Genomic DNA, 22180 nt, shown 5'->3' on the forward strand with positions numbered 1-22180 from the left:
AGGAAGGGAGGGAGGGAGGAAGGGAGGGAAGAAGGAAGGGAGGGAGGGAGGAAGAAGGAAAGAAAGAAAGGAAGGAAGAAAGAAAGAAAGATTGGTTATAAGGAACTGTAATTCTGGTATTGGAAGAAAGTGTAAGTTAAATGCTCCAGAGAAATAAAATTCACTAGAGAAGCCAGATGGGGGAACTTGCATAGGAAATATAACTTAAAGTAGGACCTTCACTAAGATTTTAAAAATGCAAGCAATAATTTGCATTATCTTTTCAGAATTACAGTATGTGAAGTTGAAAGCAAAACTGTACAGCAAATATGTGAGTGTAATTGGCTTTGCAGTTATGGATAGGGGCAAGGGGCACTTCAGGTGGGCAGCTATAATGAGCGGAATTTGTGATTCTGTGAAGGCAGATGCTTTTGATGGGTGAAGTTTAATAAAAGCACATGCTCACTAGTTTTCAGCCAATTAGAAATGAGAAATAAAGCTTGAGTATTGACTTCTTTGTGCCCAATTAGAATTGAAGGATTTGAATATATTACAGTGATAGTACTACTGCTTTTTTTTTTTAATGGTGTAAGCTTTTACTCAGACACCATTTTATTTTGGTTGTAAAAAAATAACAAGCTAAGAAAAAAAATCACAGAACTAAAACACTATTTCCTCCCTCCTAAGGACTATTTTCTGTAATAAGAGATCCTAGGATGAAACTACAGGCTCCCATTGGCCTCTCAAAGCCATTAGTGACTACTAAGACCTTGGACAAAATCAAGATTATATACAATTGTGATTTGATAGTAGATGTTTTTTATTATTTTTTTCCTGAAAGATTCCATATGTGTTTTGTTTGGAAAGTAGGAAGAAATAGAGAGTCTGTGGTAAGGGAATTTGTAGAGGGAAAATACACCTGCTTATTTAAACTAGAATTTAAGCACAGACTTGGGCATTATAATCTCCAGGGCAACAGGTATGGATCTCTTTTGTTTTGAAATGTCTGGGATGTGGTTTATAGAGTCTGTAAGAGCTCATCACTGTTATCCTTGACTTGGTTCCTGTCATTCAAAACATTGGCATTTAAGTACCTTACCTTTTATGGGTCCCCAATTTATGTTCATTGAGAGATTGCATGGATGAACATAGGAATGAATAATAAAAAGCAAAGTACTTGGACCTAATCAAGCAGGTAATAAGGCTACATGAAAACTCAGCCTTTTGTTTATGGTCTATTTCATGTGGAAGAATCTCTTTCTGATGTGGTTTAGAAACTCAGAAGAGGAATATGAATTTGTCTATTCCTGTATTTCTTCTCCAAAGAACTTCTCAGTAAATGCAAGTGACTCATAGATGATCAAAGAAGTGAAAGAAAAAATTTAAATTGAGTGCAGTGATTTCCTTTACTTCCTTTTTTCTTTTCTTTTCTTTTTTTTTGGTTGGTCATGGGGCTTGAACTCTGGGCCTGGGCGCTGTCGCTCAGCTCTTCAGCTCAAGGCGAGCACTCTACCACTTGAGCTACAGCACCACTTCTGGTTTTCTGGTGGTTTATTGGAGATAGGAGTCTCATGGTCTCTCCTGCCCAGGCTGGCTTTGAACCGCGATCCTCAGATCTCAGCCTCCTGAGGCTAGAATTACAGGCGTGAGCCACCAGCGCCTGGCCCTTTTTTCTATTTTTATGGAATTGTCTATGAAAAATCTCTAAAAGGTACCACTAAGCTATGGGTAGAATTTTGATAGCTGAATAAAATGGAAGTAAGCTCAATGGCCAGCTTCACACAGCCATGGTGAGGAATGTCTTTTCATGGTGGCATTCTTGAAGTCAAGTATTCTGTGTTTGTTGAATGGCTTTTAAAAAGAAGAAAATATGAAAAGTGAAAAAAGAAGAAAGAAGAGCTGCTGGAGCATGTAATAAATACATGCTGAGTATATAGGTTTCTGCTTCAGATTTTCTCCATGCCTGCCTATTCTCTTTATGTAACTAGTTCACCTGCATGACTCTGAATTGTCACTTTACTAAAACTTCAAGACGATGACATGTGTTACCACCAACACACCAGTTAACCAACTACAGTGTGATCTTACCGTCTCCCTTCCTCAAATACTGAGTTAATCACCAATACTTATAATACTGAGCCGTGCCTAACTGCTCCTGGTTAAAATGGTATCTGCCCTAATTCAACTTGCAGCATTCAGTGTTCAAATATATGCAACGAAATCCTTATCCCACATGTTCTTTGGTGTGATGTCTGTGGGCTTAGACTCTGTGAACACTTCATATATTATAAACTCCATGACTTTCATTTTCCCTTTGCTTCCTTACATTCACCTCAACTCTGACCTAGGCACATAGAGGGTCCATATGGTACAGAGAAGTATGAAGTTATTCAATAGAAAATAAGATATACATTGTGGCAGAGATGTGGGGGGGGGGGGGGGGAGGTGTTAGCCTTCTGTCTTCAGAGCTCTACCCGTACTTGCCCTACCTGATGCTGGGAGATGAACAGAGCAGCTAGCAGACCAATGCAGAAAGAAATGGAAAGTAATTGTCAGAGGCAGTACTGTCCTTTTGTTATTTTGTTATAAATAAACTCCCACAGTGGAAACTTGTTAACCTCAGTCCTTCCCTTCACATCTATTTATATGCAAGACCTCCCTCGACAAATCAATCTTTACACTGCAGTGGCACTCTCTTGACAAGATATGTTTGGCTTAGCCACTGTTGATATTTGTTCTTGAAATCTCAGTTGTGTGGCGTGGCCCACTCTGCGAGCAGAATTGGAGATGCTTAGTTTATATGCACAGAGGATGAGCAAGATGCAAACAGAAAGAGACGGTCCACAGCAGGGCAGCAGGAGTGGCGGGAGCTGAGCAGCACTTAATATGTTGTGATGTACTGAATCTATGAGACGCCTGTTCAATAGCTAGTCAAAGTAAATTTAGAAGGACACAGGAAAAGGATTTATTTTTTCATCATTGTAAAAATGTTCATTATTTCTTAGGCTGTTGGTCATGGTCTAGTGGTGTCCTTTTGAAGTCTCAGTGCCCTTCGACTCCTAAATAGCACCATTGACAGAAGGAGGTAAGGTCTGCTCAATATATATTCAAGTCTCCAGAGAATTGAGTCTTTATTGGTAATTTCAGATTAGGTTCTCTTGCTGGATTTTATTCTCTGAAAAGAACAAGCTGGAAAGCTTGATACTACCTCAAGCTAAATTACTTGATCTCTTCTAAGCATAGCTTTATTGGAGAATTCCCAAATTTGACTTCGATCAGTTACACACATGTCTGTTTTGCTCATCAGACAGCATTTGCAGCAAAGATTGCATCTTTATCTGCTGTTTTCCAATATAGTGACCCAGTGCTGAGCACATAGGAATAAAATCCTCATGAAAAGTTTGCTGAACAAGAAATCTTAATATCAATGAAAAATTGTCCGTGTAAGAGAAAAAAAGCAAAAGGTAAACAAAAGCTATTTTGAGCCAACTTAAGAGAAATGCAGATATTATTAGATTATTAATTAAATTTTAATTTTCCTGTAAGTAGTCTCCAGAGAAAAATGCTATTTGTGATTGGTGCCCTAGCCGAAGCTACTGTGAAAACATTTCCTGTGGGCCTAGTTTTATGTTGCATGGCATGGGAAAAGCATGGAATGAAACATGTTCTGTACAAACAGTGATTCTGTGTGCCATCTGGGGACACAAAGCCCAAGCAAGGATCCAAAAATATCCATTGGAGTATGATGGAAGGTCAGATGAAGGAAGGGCAGTAATATGAATTAAACAAATTTGGAAAGAGACAAAATCCCATGAGCTAGTATAATTAAAACATTAGGAGGAGGTAAAAAATGCATTGCACTGAAGTTCTGCTTGATAGCATGTAGGCAAGCATAAACTGGATCATGCTGCTATTTTATATAAGACCCACAATAAGAGTGGCTGATGTTATATCTCAGATAGGAAATGTTTCTCAGTGCTTGTCATGAATACCAAACATATAAAACTGTATCAGGTCATTTTCATTGTGATACAAAAACTACAAAAAATAAACAAATGGCATTCAAAGATCTAAAAATTATGGTGGCAAAATTACTGTTTGCACAGTAAAATGCTGAGATAGGGGGAGTTATAAATGGGCAACATACTTTTGAGGAAAGTAGTTTGAGATCTAAGATAGTTATACATGATTATGTTGTTGTTTTTCATTTGGAAATGTCTCCTTCGAAATACATACATACACATGAGTGTGAGTGTGTGTATGTGTTTGTGTGTTTTAGTCTCCTATAGGAGATTTAGAAATATAATAAAATACAGAAAAGATAAACATAAAATAAACATAAAAAGGAGGAAATAATGGGGAAGCCATTTAAGTGAAAATTAGGTGAAGAAATGTTGGAAATAGCTACAAAATGGTCTTGATATTAATTACTTCCCTAGAAACAAGATAGCCTTTAAAAGATGATTCAGTTATAATAATTGGTATAGTAGTTACAGAATGTTGTTTGAATGTCATTAAAACAGAAATTTGTGCTTTTGCATTTCTGGGGCTAGAAATGTATCATCAGGTTGATCACTGTTTGCTATGTGCTTGTCCTTGTATGGGCTTTCCTCAATATATGTGCACTAACCACATGGAAGTTGAATATCTCTCTTATAGCCTCAATTCACCTTAATTTTGTGCTAAAATCTTAATCTCCAAATACGTTGGGAATCAGAGCTTTAGTATATGAATTTAGTGAAAACAGCTCAGTCTGTAGCAATGTAAAGTCAGGTTAAACTGAATAGCAGCAAATGCACAATATATTTAATAACTTGTAAATGATGAGTCACAGAGATTCTTTTTAAATATTAAAAACCCAAAATGCACAGTATTAAAAATATTTTGAGAAAGAGAATTAATCACTAGTCATGGAAATAATTCTTCCAAATTATGTGAGAAAAATAAAACAAATCATAATGCATATAACAGGAGTTAGAAGGTGAATAAATATGTAAATAGTAGATAAATCAGTTGAATTATGAAGATTATTCAAGAGGATTTTTCAAAAGTGATAATGGATGTGGGACAATTATATACTCATAATTCCAATGGCAGCAAGATTTTGTATTAGATCAGATAGTTCTAGTTCTATATGTATTTTGAAAGACAGCTATATAATGTTTATGAAAGAGGCATCAATGTTGAAAGACAAGACAGTGCTTAAATTTAAAAAAAATGACTAAGATCTATTAAGTAGGTGAAAACAAAGTGAACCTGAGAATGGAAATTAATATTATATGAAATCTCAAAATCAAAAGATAATTTAATAATAAAATACAATTCACAATGAAGATATGCCAGAGGGAGTTTATATGCATAACAACAGAGTTTTGACATACATCAGCCAAATATTCCAGCTGCAGGAAATGTTTTACAGAAATGAAGTAGTCTTGGGAGAGTTAAACAATACGTATCATCTTTTATCTATTTGAAGCACAAAATAACATATACAAAAATCTAAAATTTATAACATTATTTTCACAATATATACTGCTATATCATACACAACAAAAGAGAAATATGCTCACTTTTGAAACAAATATTGAACATCGATCTATGTTATGATAAGTATTATGTCATGATTTTTATGACTCACTATAAAATAGCATTATAAGAGAATGATCACTAGTAAGTACTCTGTACTTACATATTCACAATAAATATGCCAAATCTTTTACATGAGCTTTTTTTATACCTAATAACAATATCACAAAGTTTGTGTAATTATGCATCCATTTTATATTTGGGGACACTTACAAGAAACCTGTTCCCCATGCTTACATGGTCGGTCACATTTAAATTCAATGGTTGTTGGCCAAAATCTTGTATCAGAGGCCTGTGGTGAGTTTGCTGAACTTCCCCTAGCCCCCAATTTCTGATTTAGAATTGGTGGATGGGAGACAGTATTTTACATTCCTAATAGTTGCCAGGTGATGTTGATGCTGCTGGTCTAGAACTCTGCATTCAGTCAAGCACTGGGCTAGGTGATACTAAGGACAATACCTTTATCTATTTTGCTGCTTTGCAAAGAGGCCAGGTTCCAACAAAAATGCAATAAATTTAGAAATTTATAATTAGCAAAGCTAAAAAAAAGTGCTTGGAAATTTAATTAAAAATAAAAAGCAATCATTCCCAAGTTAATCAATTTAATGCATTTCCAATTAAAATTCCAATTGGATTTTTTCTTTGAACTTGACAAAATGATTCTAAACTCCATGTAGTTGAATAATGCAAAATAATAGCCAAGACAAATTAGAAAAAGAAGAGTATTTTGGGGTGACTTATTTTACCATGTAAGAAAACATTATAGATTTCCATACAAGATTGGGTAGCCAGCAAGGTTTTCACTTCACATTGCTCCAAAATATGCACTGAAACACTAAGGTGAAAAGTTGGAGGTATGACAAGAATAAAACATGGTGGCCAGTAATGAAAAAGTTCAAGGAATTATGAGAAGAAAATACATAGAAATGTATTAGTAGATACAATCAGAAAAATAAAACCTAAGAATATCCAGAAAGGGCTGGGCTTCTTGGAATGTGGTTGGCCTTTCAGGATGCTGGATGAAGGGACTTTGGACAGCTGCCAGAGAGCATGTTTGAGAGTCAGGGTTGACAACAAGGGGACTGATTGAAGCTCTGTGAATCAAGAGAGTGAACCAGGTGACATTTTCATCCCTGCTCCCATTCCCCCTTTCCTATTCTCTTTCCTTGAGTTACAGCAAGGGCAGTGTGACATTTGTCCCCAGTACAACAATGGAGCAATGTTCTCAACTGAAATGGAATGAGTACCTGAATGTATTGACAGTGGTGATGTTGGAGCCTTGTAGTAAATTGTGGCTATTCTGACATGTGAGGATCTTCAACCTTAAAGTCCACATCAATTTGTTCAGGGAAAATTAGCATAAAGTTTTCTGAAGAAATTCAATAGTCCAAGGGACAAAAAATCCAACAGTTGTATGTGAGATCACTTTGGTACTATGAAATCTCTAAAGCAAAAATCCTAGCTTCAATAAAATCAAAGGGCAAAGCAGGAAAGTAGGGATCCAATTCAAGGACTATTCAAGACACACTCATCCTTATGTGCAAGCTAGAAGACAACCAGGCCAGAAGAAAGCAAAGGTAACAGGGTGGGACTGTAATTGATAGAATAATTGATGCAGTGGTTTTATTTTATTTTTGTTTGGGTTTTTTTTTTAACTGTATTTTTTTTGTCTTTTCTTTTTTGGTACTGGGGATCGAACCCAGGACGTTGCGCTTGTTAGGCAAGCGCTTTGCCACTGAGCTACATTCCAGCCCCCTTTTTTTTTATTTTTATGGGGTGGCTATTTGAAGGAAAACATTTCAAGAGGGAGGGAAAAAATCCCATTAGAAATTCCTATAAAAGCAAATATTACAAAAATAAACACAACCAACATGAAGTAACTCTGCTGTAAACAACTTTTAGTAGGGTACCAATAATACTACCAGCCTTTTCTGAGGTATGGGATTCTTACCTGGGAAGATAAAGATACTAGAGAAAAAGAACAAGCATTCACTTGTGAGAATATTCACATTTGAGAATATTTGAGAATGTCTAAAATTGATCATCTCAAAACAGTGAATATAGTTTTGGAGAATTAAGAGCTTTTTAGAAATGTACCTTAAAAGACCTAAAAACCAGTTAAAACTAATCTTACCTGGAAATCAGGACTAGGCTCTAGAAAATGATGGGCCAGGTAGAACTACATTGATTATCAGTATTAGTTTTTGTTTTTGTTTTTTTTTTAACTGGGATTGTTTCAACTATTCTTCTTTAATTGTAAGGGTGATGTACAGAGGGGTTACAGTTACATAAGTAAGGTGAAGAGTACATTTCTTGTTGAACAGTGTTACCCCTACCTTGTTTTCTCCCTCTTTCTCTCCCTCAACCCCCACCAAGTTGTAAAGTTCATTTCCAACATAGTATCTTGTGGGTATCATTGTTGCATTAGTCACCCTTGAACGTTTCTATGCAAACGAAAACCCAAGTTAATTAAAACAATCGGCTTGTATTTTCCTTAGGAAATTTTTTAGTTTAACCAGAAAAAGTGGCGGGCTTATGATTATGAGTTGTTCTACTCAAAATACATCTATCCATCTTTTCAAGTGATATTTTGAGTCCCCCAGAAGAATGTTGCTATATATGTGAACACATACTGAAGTGAGAATGAGAGAAAAAAAAACCCTAAAGCCATTTTAATAGTCTTAAGACAAATGTCAGATCAATGGTCAAATAGGTTAGTTATGCTAAATAAAACTAAACATAGGTTAAACACACCCACAGATAGCAAAACAAAAGTCTATTGGTAAGGATCAGAAAATAAATCCCCAGTCTCTGTTGAGTGAGAAAGAAACCCTGCAAAAGTGCCTTGGAACTGAGGAGAATAAAATATGAACAAAGATAAACTAGACTAATATGAAAAATATTATCACTGTTTGTTACCAATATTAAGCAGATTTAAAGCAAAGAGTGTTTAAGAGTTGACTGATAAATCCTGCAACATGGAATTGTGAGGGAAGTATACTCTTAACAAGAAGCCATAAATTATTTGTACCAAATAATGAGAATTGTATAGTCTAAACACCAACAATTATTCACAAGCATGGTTACTTAATAACATGCAAGAGTGTTTCTATTGCCTACACCATTAGTATCAGTGTTTAGAATTATTCATCTCTTTTAAGTTCTACTGGCTCTAGTAGGTAAAAGAATCACATTTCACACTTTGTGTTTTATTTAGTACTGTTTTCCAAGGAACCTGAAGTTTGTATGTGTATATACATACACACACATATGTATGTATGCATGTATTATAGCCTTTTTAGTTATTTTTAGTTACCTAATTTTAAATTTTCTGTTAAAATTCTTTATTTTCTATTTAAATTACTGACTCTTAATCAATGTGCTGGCATTATTTGTATATCCTGGCTGCTATCTATGGATAGTTTCAAATGTTAAAAAATAGGTCCTTAATCCCATTTGTCCAAACTTTCTTTGATTTGTTGTGTTTCTGGGTCTTTATTAAGAAAATTTCAATATGTGGCAGGCAGCCTTATGGTTTCTCCTATTCCTTCCAGTAATCTTTTCAGTGTGTCTGCTTTGACTTTGAGGTCTTTGATCCATTTGGAGTTGATTCTGGTGCAGGGTGATATAGAAGGGACACAAAAGTTTTTTTCTTTGTCACTGTTGTTTTTGCACTATGTGATTTTTTTGTGTCTTTTGTATGTTCATCCCCCATGGTACAACCCCTATTGTCACTGTATTAGATTCCTGCACCCTGAATCTTGTATATACATTTTTCTAATTTGGGGAGGGGAAGGGAAATGACAAAATGTTGAAATAAGAATACAGGTTGATTGCTGGTCATAGGGGAGCTCTATGTGGAGTCTTTTGAGGAATCTCCATACTACTTTCCAAAGTGATTAAACAAGTTTACACTCCCACCAACAATGCAGTAGGGTTCCTTTGTGGCCACATCCCCTCTAGCATCTATTGTTATTACTCTTAGTTATAGCCATTCTAACTGGGATGAGGTGGAATCTCAATTTTTTTTAATCAATGTTGTTTTGATTTACATGTCTTTTAAGGCTAGAGAAGCTGAGAATTTCTTCATATGTCTATTGGCCATTCTTATTTCCTCTTCAGAGAAGTTTCTCTTCAAGTCTTTAGTACACTTATTTATCAGGATGTTGTTTCTTCGAGGATTTGTTGTTGGGGTATTTAATTTTTGAGTTCTAGGTATATTTTAGACATGAGACCCTTGTCTGTTACATGGCTAGTGAAGATCTTCTCCCAATCCATGGGTTTTCTATTGATCTTGCTAGCTATGTCCTTTGCCATGCAGAAGCTCTGCAATTTTATGCAATCCCATTTGTCCAGCCTTTCTTTGATTTGTTGTGTTTCTGGGTCTCTATTAAGAAAATTTCAGCCTGTGCCAAGGAGACCTAGGGTTTCTCCTATTCCTTCCTGTAAATGATCACAAATAAGGCCACACTAAGGCTACCAGCCAGCTATGTTTGTTGCAGAATTATTTATCATAGCTAAGATATGGGACCAACCCAGACGCCCCTCTACAGGAATGGATCAAGAAAATGTTATATATATAGGAATTCTATGCCTCCATTAGAAAGAATGACATCACCCCATTTGTTAGGGAATGGAAAGACTTGGAAAAAATTATATGAAGTGAAGTAACCCAGGCCCAAAGAAACATAGGTCCCATGGTTTCCCTTATTTGCAATAACTAGTACATATGTAGGACAAGTAGAAACGGTCAAAAGCTATGTGCAAATGACCATATAAGATGATGTTAAGTGAAATGAACCCCAAGATAGGGACACAAATATTTTTTTCTGTCTTGCTATTGTTTCTAATGTATTTATAATGTACCATGTAATTTTTTGGTTTCTTTGTATATTTCTTCCCCACTTATAACCCCTGTATTCACTGTATTTGATGTCGGTGCCCTGCATCTTGTGTACTTGCTTCTCTAATTCAGGAAGAGGAAGGGAAAAACAAAATGCTTAAGTAGAGATACAGGTTGACCCATTGCAACAATGAGTTGTACAAGACACTATGTTGAAAATTACCTTTACAACCTTGGCAGGGATGGGGGTGGTAGTTGTGGAGGTGGGAAGGAAGGGATGATAGAGGACAAGAAAAGGAGGAAGCAACCATGTTCGATATGAAATGTACTCATTACCTTGCTCATGTACCTGTAACCCCTCTGTACAGTATGTTTTACAACAAAAAACATACAAACAAAAGAATACAAGTTGACCATTATAACAATGAGATGTACAAAATGAACATTACAACTTCGCGGAGGGAGAGAAAGAAGTTGGGGAAATGGGGAGGGAAGGGATGGTAGGGGGAAAATCAAATGAGAAGTAACAATGCTTGATAGGAAATGTACTCATTATCTTACTCACTTAACTGTAACCCCTCTGTACAGTATCTTTACACTACATATATATGTGTATATATATATATATATATTAAAATAGATCCTCCATGTGTCACTTGTTCTTATTTTTGTGTTCTGTATTCAATTCTGTTGAATAAGAAAACAATTTTAATTTATCAAGTCAATCAACTCTTATTTAGGATTTGTTAAGATATTCTTTAAGCATATTAAATCAACTCTAGTCATGTATGCTTTATATAGAATAACATATTCTTATCTTATTTTGCACTGAAATTAACTTTGGCAATTGCTTAAACATGTGTGTAACCATCCCCATGATAAATATCCAGATTTTCATCAACCCAAGGGATTGTTTTGTGCAGTAATTCACCATTCTCAATGCCAGGCAACTACCTGACTTTTGTCTATCTAAGGAGTTCATGAATAAGGACTCAGACAGGGCACATTACTTTGTCTTGACTTTCAAGAGATTCATCTATATTACTTAGATGACCAATGACTATCTTATCACACACAATGTTTTTCTTTCAATAGGCACTTTTATCTTTTTTAACCATCTTATTGGATATAAGAAAGGTTTTTGACTTTATGTAATTCTATTGTTCTATTTATACTGTTGATGTCTGTCACTTTGGAATCATATATTAAAAAAATAATTGCCTAAAGTGAAGTCACAAAGCTTTTCCTTTATGTTTTCTTCTAGTAGATTTATAGACTCAGGTCTTATGTCCATGTATTTCATTCAAATTGAGCTGATTTTTGCATATGGTGTGAGATAGGTTCTGACTTCTTTCTTCTGTATATGAACAATTAATTTTCCCAAACTATTATAAATCCATTCTTTACTTCTATGACATTAAAAAAAAAACCTTGAGCAAAACAACTTGGAGGAGGAAAGATTTGTTTTGATTTGGCTTGTTGTTTCAGTATATGATTTGTTGACTGCATTGCTTTTAGACCTGTGTCAAGAAAGAAAACATTGTGGCAGAAGAAAGCTGCTCATCTCCTGACACTTAAGTTGAGAAAGTGCCCAAAAGTAGGGGACAAGGGGCAAGATACACCTGTCTTCTCCTGGCTGCCCAGGCCCTTTACCATATTCCTTTAATTGTCAGATAGGAAGATGTGGCTGGACCTGACATACACAAGAGTAAGAGCTTGAGTATTAGGGCTTTAGTTCCATAGCTACTTACCCAAATAAAGAGTGAAGATACAATATGGCTGTGTTTTAATTTTTTGTTTGTTGTTTTGTTTTATTTTAGTCTTGGGGCTTAAACACAGTGTTTGGGCACTGCTTCATTTTTTGCTCAAGGTTAATGCTCTATCACTTGAGCCACAGCTCCATTTCCAACAGTGAAGATCTGAGAAACCAGCTTTTTTAAGAGGCAAAAAACAAAAACAAAAACAAAACAAAAACAAAAACTATCACTCGAAGAGGCAAATGAAACACTCCAGCTATTTTCAGCTAACTTTTGGGTATGGATATGAGTTTAGGTTTAAATAGAGGAAGAATTGGGCCAAGGAGAAAAGGGTATGCATAATTAGACAGTTCTGGTCACAACGCATGGCCTGCTTGATTGTTATTTTAGTGTTGATTCTATGAGAATTCCAGAGAAAGTGTTATCACTATCATCATGTGAAAGGAGCAATCTAGGCCCATAAGAGCTAATGGTTCCTGCTCCAAAGTAAATCCTCATTATTATGGCTAATTGTACTCACTTGGTGGGGCGGGGGGAGGGGGCATGACATGCAAGTCTCTACTATTCCTCTTAGGTAGTTCTGGTCTCTGTAATAAAAATGTTAATCATCTATTCTGTCCTTTCTATAGTCCAAAGAAACTAACAAAAGATAATGGTGAAGAGCAAAGGTAAATACAACATGGATACAAGGATGCTAACGTTTTCTACTGCTTTTTTTATTTATTATTTTTGTTTGGGTCCGGTCGTGGGGCCTGAAGTCTGGGCCTTGGTGTTGTCCCTCAGCTCTTCAGCTCAAGGCTAGCGCTCTACCACTTGAGCCACAGTGCTGAGGAATGGAACCCAGGGCCTCAGGCATGCAAGGCAAGCGCTCTACCACTGAGCCACCTTCCCAGCCCCTTTTCTCCTGCTTTTAATTAATTCACAGGCCCAAATAGGAGTCAATAGTGCTTTACAGAATGCAGTTGAAGTACATACTGGTAGTATATGAAGTAGTGTATATCTTCCTTTGCTCAATTTAGTAAATTGAGCAAATTGTATACCCTACATGTACATGAATTTTATGTCTAAATTTTAACAAAATCATAAAAAAGAAAAATAAAGATTTTGAACATTTTTCCACAACTTTTGTCATTTTATGATTCTGCTGACATTAGTTTCTTCATCTCCTTGCCAACACTTAATATGATTATTTTTTAAAATTCATTACATACAATAAGCATTTATTGGATTTTGGAATTTTCAGTTGAATTATTCCAAAGACATGGTGCTGAACATGTTTTTATAAATTTATAACTATCCACAGCTTTCTATTGCACAGTATGTTTACAAACAGTATGACAATTATTTTACTACTGGATTGCTTCTTTACCATTGACTTAAGTCCTTAGTAAGTACTGAGATAAAATTATTTGTTGCATATATTCTGCAAATATTCTCTCCCAATCTGTGGCTTTGAATTTTAATGCTACCTTTGAAAAAATATTTTTCAAAAATTTGTCTGTCAAATTTATTCAATTGATTACAATTTTCAAATAGATAATGTTCTTTTACCATAGCTTCATTCAAACTTTAGTTTACTTCTTTCAGTTTTATACTCTCAGCTTTCAGGTTGAAATTTATTAAACATTTTAATTAAATACTTATAAGCTATGTGACGGTCATGGTTCATTTATTTCCCAGAGGGTTGTCTAGTTGCCTAATCAATATTTGTTCTCAGTACTGGAACTATTTGTCAAATGTATGAATATTAATTAGCATGTTCACAAGCATACATCTATTTTTAAAACTGAAAAATGCATATAACTTTGTGCCTGATATTTTTTCCAAACACAGATGTATATTTCCATACACGATACCACATCAACCAAGTTATCCATCTTTAAGCAAAAAACAAATTTTTTATTAATAGAACTTTATCATAAAATTGAAATTAGGCAATACAAGGCTTCTAGCTTTGTTCTTTTTAAATCTATTTTGGATATTGTAAAAGCATACATATATGTATATACACCTTATTATGAGCTTCCAAATCTTTACAAAACCTTACAGAGATTAAATTTTGGTGTGTTTCCTGTGATTTTTCTATATGAGCAACATATATGTGAATAGACAACTTTACTGACGTGAATGCCTTCTATTTCTTCAGAATGCTTTATTACAGTGATTGTTACTTTAAAAATGTAACAATGAACTGATAAGACCAGACAGTTTTGCTTTATTCCCTAACCTAAAGAGTGTAGTATTCACTTCTCAGTGGATCATTAAGTATGATGTTGCCAATAGATTTTTCACAGTGAGGAGATGCCTTTCTAATTCTTTTTTTGTTAAGTTTTTTTCTTAACATGAATATATGTCAAACTTCATCAAATATTTTCTGTGCCTATTTACAAAATCCAATTTTTATCTTTTGTTCCACTAATGCTGAATTGTGGTTTGATTTTTGAATGTTAAACCAACATTATTTATTTTATTTTATTCTATTCCAACAATAAACTGTACTTTAAAGTAACAAATTTCCCTTTATCTATATTATTGTATCTTTCCATCCCCAGTGGTTTATGCTTCTGAATTGCTATTTTTAAAGTCTCAGTCAATATACATCTGATTTTGTACTCTTATATACTTCGAATGTTTTTGTAGGGAAGAGGGCAAGGAAGCAAACCCAGAGCATACAACTACTAGAAAAGCATTCCTCTACTGAGCCAACACTAATATCTTAATACTTGTATTTTATGTGTAGAATTTTCAACTAGAGTCCATCTTCTATGCTTGATAATCCATATATGATAAACCAGTTTTCCAAGGTTATCAAAGAATTAATTTTCCCCCTTGATTTGTGTGTGGTACCACTTTAATTGAATATCATACTCTCAAGTATATGAGTATCTGTTACAAGTGATGTTTCATAAACCTATTTTTTAGTTTTTAAAATAAAGCCCTATTGTTTTGTGTTATTGTTCTACTTATAAGTTTATATTACATCTTAATTTTTCATATGAATATGTATTTCTCTGCATACTTTAGGTTTTTATAAATTCTCTTAATTCTCTCTAGAAGTTAATGCTTTTGTTTAAATTTTATATTGAGTTTGCTAAGTTTTAAACAATAAATATAACTGTATATTTTAGTGAAATGATATTCTAATTATGGACCAAATTGAAAGGTAATTTACACAGATATAATATTTAATCATCCAATCTAAGAATATAGGCTTTTCAAGTGTATACCTTTCACATTCTAAGCTTTCTTATAGGAGATCTTATTATTTTCCTGTTTAATTCTTAATACATTATATGTTTCTGTTGAAGCTGTGAATTGTATTATACTTTTTCTTATGGGTTCTTGTTGACTATTGCTACTGTTAAATTTTTACTACTACTTAAAGTTTATGATTTTTATAAACATTGCTGGACTGATTCAAAATAATAGTCATAGCTATTAACTTTATTGTGTTTCAGAATGATAAGCACTATATCTGAAAATAATGGCATTTTATATTCCCCTATTTCATAATTTTCTTTCAAATAAATTAATTTCAATTTCTAAGTTGTCCTCAGGGAAACTTATACCTGCTTCTAACAGGTTTTTATCATACTTAACTCACATCATTATGAATTGTGTGTAATTCCAATTGCATTTAATCTGTATTATTTAACTATGAATCTATATCTATCTACCTATATATAATTGTTAAGTGTACATGTCCATAGTCTTATAAAAATTTAGGTTATTTTAATTCCAGGTATGTGTTTTTTTCTGAATAGAAAACTGGGTGCTTTTAAGGTGTCAGAATATATGAAATAACTTGCCTTAACTTCTAAAACTGTCTTGAGATATGAATAAGCAGAGAGGTAGATTTTCTTTTTCTTCAGGTTCAATGGTCACCTTCCTCGATGCTACTGTGTTCCTTAGGAATTTCACCTCTCTGACCTCACACAGGCTCCAGACACCCCATCCTACATTCTATTAAGGTTTGTCAAATGGAAAGCATTGTGTCATTCATTCCCTGATCTCTCCCTGCCTTGCAACAATACTGTCCAGTCTGCACTTCCCTATTACCTTATCTCCTGATTAGAATGTCCTACATTCCCTCAGTCTCCAAAGCCAGGCAAATCAGTCTTGTAACTTTGTAGGCCTCCTGTAACCATTTCTTCCTTCTCATGTTGATTTTTTACCCTCCTTTGCTGGCTTTCTTAACTCCTTTTTCATGCTGTTAAAGAGCTCTCTACTAGATTTCTTTCACAATTTCAATCTTTGTGAGCATGCCTTGTTTTCCTCAAGAATCTAACTCCTATATATCCCAGCAGAAAGTATGAAATAAAAGCATGATATCACAATTTGGAATCATCACATGATTGATTGGAAACACCATGCCAAAGGGAAGAGAACACATTTCATACCAACAACTCTCTCCGTAAGCGTTCAGACTTTTCTGTAGAAGCCGCAAACCCCATAGTTAAATACCAGTGACTATGGGTCATTATTGGCTCTTGCCTTTAAGTCCAACCCAATAGCAGATAAAAACACTACTAGATGCTTAAGCTAATGTGGTAAACATAAGAGTCATAAGGGTATGTCACATCTGAATATACTAATTTTATCTGCTCTCCTAGAACTCAATCTCCAATATATGGTAATACTTCTGGTATATCTATTGCTTCTTCTTAGAGACACATTTTTTTCTATGTTGGATTTGACCTCATGTCAGAACCAGAGACATGTTTTCATGTTTTCAGTCTCTCTCTCTCTCTCTCTCTTTCTCTCTCTCTCTCTCTCTCTCTCACACACACACACACACACACACACACACACACACAAGTATAATTTTGTTTCCCTACAAGATTAAAATTCTCAGGTTCATATTTATGTGCCTACATCTCATTCAAGATTACAGATCATACTTTTTACCAGAAAATATTCTCAATTTTCTCAGGTTGCAGTACAACTCTGGTATAAGACCTATTTTAACTCTGAATTCTGTCCACTCACATTTTATGTTTTATCTTCATCTATATATTTTATGTAACTGATAAAATGAAAGGATTCTCTTAACCTCACATAATAGGCCTTCTGATTCTTTGTCCATGCCTTGAATTAAGAGGTTAAATCCTTATACCCTTTCATAGTTTTGGTAGGCTCTTCATTGCAATTGGAACCCTTGCCCACCCTCCCATCCTAGGCAATTAATGGTCTCAAAAATATCACCACAACAATTAATTGCCTCAACTATTCAATCTTCTTTTAACTAAGTTTCTACCTGAAACTTATTCCATATAATTACCATTGATAATTTTATAATTGAAATTATAGATATTTGGTGCCCTCATGCAGATTATCTACATCATTCAAAAACAATAGCAAGGCTATTTCAGAATATATTTTCAAAGTATGAGCAATTGTAAGATTCATATGGTAAGATTCAAATTAGCCAGATTCACTGTAAGAAATGGTAGACTTCAAATGTATGCTTAAAGTAATTTACAAAAATGAAGGCAAGGTTAGAATTCACCAAGAGATGATGAGATATTCAGGTTTCAGTGAGAATAGAGATTCCATTAGATCTTTAGGACTGAGGAGAAACATAAATTCCAAAAAATAGTAAAATTGAAGAAGCATCATCTATAGGAACTACCGCCTTAGAGGAATTAGTGTCAGACAGTGTCATCAATGTAAAACAAGATTAAGGGGAAATATATACATTTATTTATTTTTTTATTATTTCTCCATTTCTTTTTTTTATTTTTTATTTGTGAACATACTGTACAGAGGGGTTACAATTACATGGGCAGGATAATGCGTACATTTCTTACCAAGCATTGCAGCCTCCTCCTTTGGTTTACCCTTCACATCCCTTCCCAGCCTCCCCCCTCCCCCCATCCCACCCTCTCTCCCCCCTCACCTCCCCCCCGGACCGATGTTGTAAAGCTCGTTTTGGACATGACAACTTATACTTCTCGTTGAAGCTGCTGTCTCTCACCTCCAATCCTCTGGTCTTCTACAAGCCTTTTTTTTTTTTTAAATAGCAGAACCTAACAAGAATCTATGAGACAGAAAAGATTGGTTAGTTCATTTTTGACACTGGAGAGGACAGAAAGGGCATAAAATGTGTCTAAATAGAAGAGTGTCCCAACTTGGAATGTGTGGGAGGAGAAAACCTGTCAGAGAAGGAGGGAAGAGGTAACACTGTTCTAAGGAAATTTACACATTACCCCCCTCATGTAACTGTAACCTCTCTGTAATCACCTATACAATAAAATTACAAAAAAGTGTTTTGTTTGTTCCATCTACCAATGAAAGCTGGTAACTATGTTGTACTTCTGTACGTGAAAATCCAAATATTAGAGGTGATATTCCAACTTTAATAGTGAAATAATCTGAGAAGTATGTTTTCACTCTCTCTAAGTACTCCAAACATGAATGCTTTCCTCTCTACTCAAGTATCATCGGTCACTCAAAGAATTACCTTCTTTTTTTCTTTTTTTTTTTTTTTACCAACATCCTATATCCCTGCGGGTCCTGCCTGAAGACTAATGTTTCTGAAGCTAAGTACTAGCCTCAGATTGGGTAAGTTTCATTTGACCAGCCATGCTGCTCCCCTAACACATCCCACCTCAGTAGCCTGTTCATGCCCAGTGCCTATCCACCCCTCTGGCATGTAATGATCTCATGTGAAATTCCTAGTCATGTTCTTAGGCTTAGATTCCCACCCAATATGATCCTATAACTCTTCTTCGCTAATGGTTTACATTTTTTTCTCCTTTGCTTTTCTGTGAGGATAAATACCTATTAGTTCTCTTGCTTTCTGTCATTCAGAGGAAAACTATATTTGTGACTGAGACATAGAAGAGCTCAATACTGCAACTATCTGAATAACTTTGGCATAAAACAAAAAAGTCTTTTATTGAAAAATAAGAAGACCTATAATAGCAGAACTCATAAATGTTCTGCTCTCAATTTTCTTCACTTGTTTGTGTATTTAATTCATGTGTAGGCAATCAGAATTCTAGAATTTATAGAAGCAACATTGGGTTAAAATGAGATTTATTCATATAATAAATGCTTTTGAAAACTTCATTTGAGAAATTAGGCACTGGATTGAATAAGGTAATTGCTTTACCCTTGAGCAAGTTCAGAGGAAAGAGAGGTCAAATGTTCATAACCAGAAAATTCAGGGTAGACATTAAGTTTAGAGTAACATGCTCTCCATACAACTTGCCAATACATATATCTACCTCAGCCTGTCATACTAAAGGCCGTGGAATTCTATTCGATAATAGACAAGCTCATAATATAATATTTTTACTGTCTGTGGATGAAAAAAATTTACTGAATTACTATGCTCTGGAGTCTTCCAACTTACTGAAGCAATCTCATCTTTCCCATAATGGGCAGTTTCTTTTTGTTTCAGTATTTCAGCATGACAACCTTCTGTAATTGCCCCTTTGTTGTACTTTTTACAACTTGGCATTACAAGGGTCCATGTATGTTTAGAAAATAAATGAACAAGTGTTTCCTTCACCCATTCTACTATTCATAGCTTTTATATAATCTCTGATAATTAGGTTTTCTTAAACATTAGAATGTTTTTACTTTTAGTAAGTTTTTTATTGTGAAAATACTGTACAGAGGGGTTACAGTTACGTGAGCAAGGTAATGAGTACATTTCTTATCAAGCATTGTTGCCTCCTCCTCCTTTGATTTTCCCCTACCATCCCTCCCCTCCCACCTCCTCAACTACACTCCCCTCTACCCCCACCTAAATTGTAAAGATTCTCTTTTGACATAGTGTCTTGTACATCTCATAATTTTTTCCAAACAGTATTCTCATAAAGTTGAATTTTTTTATATTTCTCCAGCACAATTTGCAAATAATACCTTTCTAAAATCTTGCACTTAGTTACCAGTTGCAGATTTGATTTGCCTTCCTATCTGAGATGTTGGCAAAGGAGTAAATTTCCATTCTGTCTGCTACTTACATTCTCTAATTGATATCATATATCATCTTATAAGATGATACTAAACTAATGAACCCCACGATAGGAACACATGAGATGTACAAGACACTATGTTGAACTTTACAACTTTACAACTTCAGGTGGGGGAAAGGGAAAAGTTGGTAGAGGAAAAACAAAGGAGGGGGTTACAGTGTTCAAAAGGAAATGTACTTATTTTTAATACATCTTTTATTGTGAAAATACTGTACAGAGAGGTTACAGTTACATGAGCAAGGTAATGAGTACATTTCTTATCAAGCATTGTTGCCTCCTCCTTTGTTTTTCCCCTTCCCATCCCTTCCCTCCCACCTCCACAACTACACTCCCCACACCCTCCACGCCCCGCCCCGCCTAAATTATAAAGTTGTTTTTCAATATAGTGTCTTCTACATCTCATTGTTGCAATGGGTCAACTTGTATCCCTATTTAAACATTTTGTACTTATTACCTTATTCATGCAACTGTAACCCCTTTGTACAGTTTCTTTACAATAAAAATTACATATTAAAAAAGAAAGCGATGAACAATAATCAAAAAAATTATTTGTTTCTGTGTTGTTGGTTTTGTTGAGACAATGTCTCACTATGTAGTATAAGCAGGCTTGGAACTTGAGATTATCTTGTCTCATCCTCCAGAGTGTTAATATTATAAGCATTCACCACTATGCCCAGCAGACACACAACATTTTAATAAGAAATGCCTAATTCTACTGAAATATTTCTTTTTTTGGGGGGGTCTGGTCATGGGGCCTGAACTCTGGGCATGGGCACTGTCCCTCAGCTCTTCAGCTCAAGGCTAGCGCTCTACCACTTGAGCCACAGCGCCACTTCGGCTTTTTTCTTTTTTGCTTATGTGGTACTGAGGAATCGAAGCCAGGGCCTCATGCATGCAAGGCAAGCGCTCTACCACTGAGCCACCTTCCCAGCCCTCTACTGAAATATTTCTATGCAGTTATTTTTTTTCTATTAGATTATAAACCTTAGAAATGGTGTCACCGTTCTTCCCACATGCTAGGTACTTTAAAAACAAAAGGTGGGTTGACTGGTAGTTTGTTTGTTTTTTCTTCAAATACATAGGAATATGTCAGTCATACCAGATGGAATACAGAATAGCTCCTAAGGAAACAGCTGTGGCTTTGTTTTCACTGAGAATCCATTCTTAGCCTTCTGTAAACATAGTTACTTCTGCAGCCTGTGGTTAGAATCACAGGAATGTCATTTCTACCTTCATCTCTTTCATCACTCTGATCCTCCATCAGTACCTTCATGTCACTAAGCAGTCAACCTAAAGTAGATATTCATATAGCTGAAGTTTCTACTTTGGGGATCATAAAGTTGTCATCTAAATAATTTAAGGACTTCTTAGAAGCTATTTGGCTATAAGATATAGCTTGATAATTACAGTCATGGAAGATAGCTAAATGTTGAGGGTACCTTGAAAGTTGGTCTCCAATCTACTATTTCATTTCCTTCCAGTCATATCCATTAAGATGGCCCAAAGACCAAGTTCACATTTTCTTTATGTATTGCCCTTTAATTATACTGGTATTTCATCTCCCATATTTCTTCTCACTATTGATAGTAATAGTCAGGTATGAATAGTTCTCTCTCAGACCATAAGTAGTTACTACTTGAAAAAGAGGCATGTGTAATGTTTCATTTTACCAGTATCTAGACATATACTGTTTTTATACTCTCCCACTCCCCAACTTATTCCAGAAGCTCAATTGACTATATAATTCTTTGTATATTGTTTTAATTTCACAATGAACTTGATGCATCCATTTTTCACTCCTTTATTTTTAGACTTCAATAATCCATATTGTTCCATTTGCTTATAAGCCTTATAAGAAATATAAGCCAAAATATTACCCTTTGAGGAAACATTTTCTATATCAATTTTCTCCAGATTGGAGTTGCTTAAAACAAAAGGAATGAATATGTAAAAGAAAAATGTGAGAAACAAAGAGAGAAGACTTTTGGCCTGGAAAACCATAATTAGACCTTAAATTATCTTTTTTT

Source organism: Dipodomys ordii, unplaced genomic scaffold, assembly GCF_000151885.1.
Source record: "Dipodomys ordii isolate 6190 unplaced genomic scaffold, Dord_2.0 Scaffold25, whole genome shotgun sequence".
Classification (NCBI taxonomy): domain Eukaryota; kingdom Metazoa; phylum Chordata; class Mammalia; order Rodentia; family Heteromyidae; genus Dipodomys; species Dipodomys ordii.